General features: G+C 45.3%; 1 protein-coding gene across 2 annotated transcripts in view; it reads left to right on the forward strand.

Annotated features, from left to right (window-relative positions):
• LOC121536418 (neuropilin-2) overlaps positions 1-7500 on the forward strand; it is a 282808-nt gene that overhangs the window by 222092 nt on the left and 53216 nt on the right. The window lies entirely within an intron of this gene.

Below are 7500 nucleotides of genomic sequence, written 5' to 3' on the forward strand. Positions count from 1 at the left end.
TTACAACACTGTATATAGACATAATATGACACTTGACATGTCTTTATTCTTTTTGAACTTGAGTGTAATGTTTACTGTTAATTTTTGTAGTGTTTAATTCACATGTATTTATCATATATTTATCACCCCTTAAATTGAAATGAGAGAGAGAGAGAGAGAGAGAGAGAGAGAGAGAGAGAGAGAGAGAGAGAGAGAGAGAGATTCTGGGGTGAGATGAGGTGTACTTAGAGAGGTGCTGGCAGCTGTGTGTGAGATGAGAGAGGTGAGAGGAGATGAGAGGAGGTGAGAGGAGATGAGAGAGGTGAGAGGAGATGAGAGGAGATGAGAGGAGATGAGAGGAGATGAGAGGAGGTGAAAGGAGATGAGAGAGTGTTGCAGGTGTCTCTGGAGAAATACTTTCCCATCCCTCCCTCTCCCCCCTCTCCTAATTGTCTGTTTTCTACCTCTGAAGTGTCAAACATAATGCTATCGATAAAAAACCCATTTACACCAACTAGGCGTTCTCTCCCAGCCCATCCGTGTCTCAGGATACATCCTGTTCCCTCTATAGTCCCTATGGGCTCTGGTCTAAAGTAGTGCACTGCAAAGGGAATAGGGTGCCATTTGGGACACAGACCTGTTGTCTCAGTCAACAGCAGTAACGTTTATGGTTTTGTTTTGAAAGCAGTGAGGCTGCTCTCTCTCTCTCTCTCCCTCTCTCTCTCTCTCTCTCTCTCTCTCTCTCTCTCTCTCTCTCTCTCTCTCTCTCTCTCTCTCTCTCTCTCTCTCTCTCTCTCTCTCTCTCTCTCTCTCTCTCTCTCTCTCTCTCTCTCTCTCTCTCTCTCTCTCTCAATTCAATTCGCATTATTGGCATGACGTAACAATGTACATATTGCCAAAGCTTACTTTGGATATTTACACTATTAACATAATTAAAATAGTAATAATCAAGATTGTCAACGGGACAACAGTAACAACAATAATCAAGGGCCAAAATAACCATTGAACAATAACAATATAGAGGACATGTGCAGGTTGGTCGGTCTGTCAGACACTGTCCCTCATCTTATGGCAGGCAGCGATGTAGTGCTCTGCTAACCCACAGCTCTCTGCGTCCTCCCCCAACAGGAAGGGTAGCCTGTTCTCATCAGAGAGGTCTTTGAAAAACTGTTTCAAATTTGGAGAAATGACACTCTCTAATTGTTTATATTTTTGACATTTTGTCAGGAAATGCAGCTCTGTCTCAGGTTCTGCTGTGGTGCACTGGTTGCACAGCCTTTCCTCTACAGGGAGTCAGGTTTTCCTGTGTCTACCCTTCTCAATGGCAAGGCTGTGCTCACTGAGCCTGTACTTTGTCAAGGTTTTTCTAAGGTTTTGATCAGTAACCATGGTCAAGTAGTTAGCCACGGTCGATTTAGTGCCAGATAGCACTGCATTTTAGTTTGTGCTTGTGCTTGTGTTTCCCAAGAAGCAATGTAGTTTTGTTTTGACTGTGTTGTAATTTGGTTTATTCTGATTGATTGGATGTTCTGGTCCTGAGGCTTCAGTGTGTTAGTAGAACAGGTTTGTGAGCTCAGCCCCAGGACCAGCTGGATGAGGGGACTCTTTTCTCTGCTCAGCTCTTGGCATTGCAGGGCTTGGTAATTATATGAGAGGGGGTCTCTGTATTCTAGATGTTTCCAAACTTAATTGCTATTTTTTGAGTTTTTATTATTAGTGGACATTGGCCTAATTCTGCCCAGCATGCATTGTTTCCTCTGGACATGTAGGAGAATCTTACAGAACTCTGCATGCAGGGTTTCAATTGGGTGTTTGTCCTATTTGGTGAAATCTTGTTTTGCAAGTGGACCCCACACCTCGCTGCCATAAAGTGCAATTGGTTCAATTAAATATTAAATTAGTTTTAGCCAAATTCTAATAGGTATTTCAATTTGAATTTGTTTTTTAATGGCGTAGAATGCCCTGCGTGCTTTCTCTCTCAATTCATTCACTGCATCAGTAAGGTGTCCAGTTGAGTTTATTTTAAAATCTAAGTATTGTAGTGTGTCCAGTACTCTATATATTTTTTATACCAATTGAGAACTTTGGTCTAATTCCCTGAGATCTTCTCTGGAAAATCATTATTTGAGTCTTTTTGGGGTTTACTGCCAGGGCCCAGGTCTGTCAGTACTGCTCTAGCAGGTCCAGGCTCTGCTGTAGGCCATGTGCTGTGGGTTTACTGCCAGGGCCCAGGTCTGACAGTACTGCTCTAGCAGGTCCAGGCTCTGCTGTAGGCCATGTGCTGTGGGTGACAGCAGGCACAGGTCATCTGCCAAGAGCAGGCATTTAACCTCTGAATTGTGGAGACTAACATCAGGGGCTGGGGATTTTTCTAGAATAGTGGCCAATTCGTTGATGTAAATATTGAAGAGTGCAGGGCTCAGATTGCAACTCTGGCGAAGGCCCCGCCCCTGGTTAAAGAATTATGTTATTTTCTTGCCAATTTTGATGTGCACATATTGCCAGTATACATTGATTTAATTATGTCATACGTTTTACCCCTACACCACTTTCAATAACTTCGTAGAACAGTCCTGTATGCCAAATAGAATCAAATGCTTTTTGGAAGTCAAAAAAGCAAGCGTACATTTTGGTATTATTTTGGTGGACATGTTTATCTATCAGGGTGTGTAGGGTGTAAATAATAATATGCCACTTAGCAGACACTTTTATCCAAAGCGACTTACAGTCATGTGTGCATACATTTTTACGTATGGGTGGTCCCGGGGATCGAACCCACTACCCTGGGCGTTACAAGCGCCATGCTCTACCAGCTGAGCTACAGAGGACCAATGTGATCGGTCATGCAATGTTTTGGTATAAATCCAATTTGGCTTTTAATCAAGACATTGTGCTTGTCAAGGAAGTTTAGAACTCTGACATGTATAATACTACAGAAAACCTTCCCCTGGTTACTGTTCACACAAATGCCTCTGGACTTCTTAGGGTCAAATTTTGCCAGAAGTTGTTTGTGTTTATGGACTCCTCAGTTAGTGTCAGCTGCTTGTTGCTGTACTGCTGTTTTGGTTCTGAGTTATGTTATGTTTATAGAGTTTTAAAGTCTCACAGTAATGATGGCGTAATTCACCATTATCTGGGTCTCTGTGCTTTTGGTTTGATAGTGTTCTAAGTTTTTTTTTTTTTTTTTTTACAATCTGCATCAAACCAGTTGATGATGTCATCTGGGGTCTTCTTTGTTTAGCAAATTCAGTTGTGCTTCGTTTGCCGTTTGCCTGAATATATAGTTGATGTTTTTTACTGCTAGATTGATGCCTTCTTTACTGTGAGTGAATGTGGTATCCAGAAAGTTATCTAAGAGTGTTTGGATGTTTTGTTTACTGGTTGCTTTCTGGGTATTCTTCTGTGCTGTTTTGGGCCCATCTGGATGAGTCTCTGATGTTGTACAGCTCACTGGACTGTGAATGTGTGGTTGTTTCCATGTCTGTTCTTTTGAGGAACAGCGTAATTTGGCTGTGATCAGACAGAGGTGGCTTGACGGTGAATGAGCTGAGAGAGAAAGGGTCAATGTCTGTAACCTTACACAGGAAGCTTCACAGGTCCTAATCCAGGCACTTGTCATCTCCCGTCTGGATTACTGCAACTCGTTGTTGGCTGGGCTCCCTACCTGTGCCATTAAACCCCTACAACTTATCCAGAACGCTGCAGCCCGTCTGGTGTTCGACCTTCCCAAGTTCTCTCATGTCACCCCGCTCCTCCGCACACTCCACTGGCTTCCAGTTGAAGCTCACTTCTGCTACAAGACCATGGTGCTTGCCTATGGAGCTGTGTGGGGAACGGCACCTCCGTACCTTCAGGCTCTGATCAGTCCCTACACCCAAACGAGGGCACTGCGTTCATCCACCTCTGGCCTGCTGGCCCCCCTACATCTGCGGAAGCACAGTTCCCGCTCAGCCCAGTCAAAACTGTTCGCTGCTCTGGCACCCCAATGGTGGAACAAGCTCCCCCACAACGCCAGGACAGCGGAGTCACTCACCACCTTCCGGAAACACTTGAAACCCCACCTCTTTAAGGAATACCTGGGATAGGATAAAGTAATCCTTCTACCCCCCCTTATCCCATCCCCAAAAGCTGAACAGAGGAGGAAGTGAAAGTCAATAATAATTGTTTAGCTAGCGAGCGCTTAGCAAAACACAAAAGATTTGACTCAATAGTAACCACTCTGCTGAATCAGCGAATGGCTATACGTGGGAACACACACACACACATCAATCCAAATTATTTTACATCAGCAGTTGTCACAAAGTGCTTATACAGAAACACAGTCTAAAACCCCAAACAGCAAGCAATGCAGATGTAGAAGCACGGTGGCTAGGAAAAACTCCCTAGAAAGGCAGGAACCTAGGAAGAAACCTAGAGAGGAACCAGGCATGAGGGGTGGCCAGTCCTCTTCTGGCTGTGCTGGGTGGAGATTATAACAGTACATGGCCATTAAGGCCAGATTTTTCTCCAAGATGTTCAAACCTTCATAGATGACCAGCAGGGTCAAATAATAACAGTGGTTTTTGAGGGTACAACAGGTAAGCACCTTGCTGGTCACTGGCTTTTCATAGCTGAGCATTCAGAGGTTGAGACAGCGAGAGCGAGCGACAGCGAGAGAGAGAGAGAGAGAGACACAGAGACAGAGATAGAGACAGAGAGAGAGAGACAGAGAGACAGAGACATCGAGAGAGACAGAGACACAGAGACAGAGACAGAGACAGAGACAGAGAGACAGAGACAGAGACAGAGAGAGCGCCATAGCTGCAGGCAGAACAGCAGAAACTGGATCACATGCTGTGGGAACAGTATAAGGAGACGTCAACGTCTAGAATGACATGACGTATTTAGACCAGAAAGAGGAGACAGGCTGGGTGTGTGTGCGAGTGTGTGTGCTGTTTATACAGGCATAAAGATAGAGATGATTAAGTAGTTGTCTTTTGCTGCGGTGAGCCACAGACCACAGAGTAAGGATGGTTCCTTATGTGACTGACAGGACACATAGTCTGACAGGACACTCTGCTCTGCTCTCTCACAGCCCTATTATCACCAGCACACACACACAGTAACACACACCGTCATGCACCGATACACACACAGTAACACACACCGTCATGCACCGATACACACACAGTAACACACACCGTCATGCACCGAAACACACACAGTAACACACACCGTCATGCACCGATACACACACAGTAACACACACCGTCATGCACCGATACACACACAGTAACGGTTACGTTCTCCCCTCGGGTGTAGTTCGTCTGAGGAGGAGATGTAAATGCCAGTGCACACAAGGTAAACTAGACGGATGGGGAAGAAATGTGGGGTGTAATTAACTAAAATAACCAGACACAACAACCAGAACTCAATGTTAGCCCTCTGGGGTCGTTTAGTAAAGTACTAAACAAAATAATAACACCCATAAAGAAACAGTAATAAAGCAAAGACCAATCAAACAAACCAGGGAAGGTAAGAGAAGGGAATGTTTGGGAACCGGGGGTCCAAGTAATGAAAATTAACAAAAGGTCCCTCCTCTTCTACACACCTAATCCTTCCTAACACACTCTAAGCCTTAACCAGCTTTCCTACCTGTTACCACAAATACAGGGGTGACACCCGCCCGGCTAACCTAGTGTGTAAAACAGTGGGTTATCTACGTGGGAATGTACACCCATGGGCAGAACTACCTTTCCCTTCTCCAGGACCCAGGTAGGGTGGAACACAAACAAAGACACATCAAAATAACCAATAACCAAGTCCTCAGACAAACAGCCAAACAAAAAGTGCCCCCTCTCTCTCTTTCTCTCGAGCTCACACGACAAACAGTTTATAAACTCTAGTCCAATCGGTCACTCAACCACAGCTGCCAGGACTCCGGACCGAAGCCACGCCCCACCATCGTCAGCCGCAACTCAGCACACCTGTAATAACCAGAACACACAAAACAGAACAACCACTCTGAACCAAACACACACTACAAAGGAAGATTGGGAGAAAGAAAAACATGTCACACGTAACACGCCCCCCCCCAAAAAAAGAGTAAACCCCTGAATTTATGATCAGAACATTACATTTATATATATATATTTTATAATACCAAGTACTTACTTCCAACACATCCCCCCCATAGTTGTCAACCCCTCATTCTATTATTTTATTTTTCGTGACACGTGGCACGTGACAGAGGATCCGCAACCATGTTTTCTGCACCCTTTATATGATGAATTTCTAAATTACAACCCTGTGTAACCAACGCCCCAACGCGTGAGACGTTGGTTGTGGTTGTACATGTGGCTCAAAAAAAATTAAAGGGTTGTGGTCTGTGTACATCACAACAGGCAACACACTGGAGCCAACATAAACCTCAATAAATGGTAAGGCAAACAACAGCGCCAGAGTCTCCTGTTCGATAGTGGAATAACGTTGACTGACAGCTGTTGAATTTGCGAGAGAAGTACCAAACCGGGGTGATCTAGACCATCTGCGAGAGAAGTACCAAACGGGGTGATCTAGACCATCGTGTTCCTGTAATAGTACAGCACCTGCACCCACGGAACTGGCATCCACCTCCAACTCAAAGGGTTTCTGGAAATCAGGGGCAGAAAGAACAGGAGAAATACACAATAGTGCTTTTACAGAGTCAAAAGGCAGATTGACACTCAGCGGTCCACTCAAAAGACACACCGTCATGCACCGAAACACACACAGTAACACACACCGTCATGCACCGATACACACACAGTAACACACACCGTCATGCACCGATACACACACAGTAACACACACCGTCATGCACCGATACACACACAGTAACACACACCGTCATGCACCGATACACACACAGTAACACACACCGTCATGCACCGAAACACACACAGTAACACACACCGTCGTGCACCGATACACACACAGTAACACACACCATCATGCACCGAAACACACACAGTAACACACACCGTCGTGCACCGATACACACACAGTAACACACACCGTCGTGCACCGATACACACACAGTAACACACACCGTCATGCACCGAAACACACACAGTAACACACACCGTCATGCATCGATACACACAGTAACACACACCGTCATGCACCGATACACACAGTAACACACACCGTCATGCACCGATACACACACAGTAACACACACCGTCATGCACCGATACACACACAGTAACACACACCGTCATGCACCGATACACACACAGTAACACACACCGTCATGCACCGATACACACACAGTAACACACACCGTCATGCACCGAAACACACAGTAACACACACCGTCATGCACCGATACACACACAGTAACACACACCGTCATGCACCGATACACACACAGTAACACACACCGTCATGCACCGATACACACACAGTAACACACACCGTCATGCACCGATACACACAGTAACACACACCGTCATGCACCGATACACACACAGTAACACACACCGTCATGCACCGATACAC

This window comes from Coregonus clupeaformis, chromosome 23 (assembly GCF_020615455.1).
Source record: "Coregonus clupeaformis isolate EN_2021a chromosome 23, ASM2061545v1, whole genome shotgun sequence".
Taxonomy (NCBI): Eukaryota; Metazoa; Chordata; class Actinopteri; order Salmoniformes; family Salmonidae; genus Coregonus; species Coregonus clupeaformis.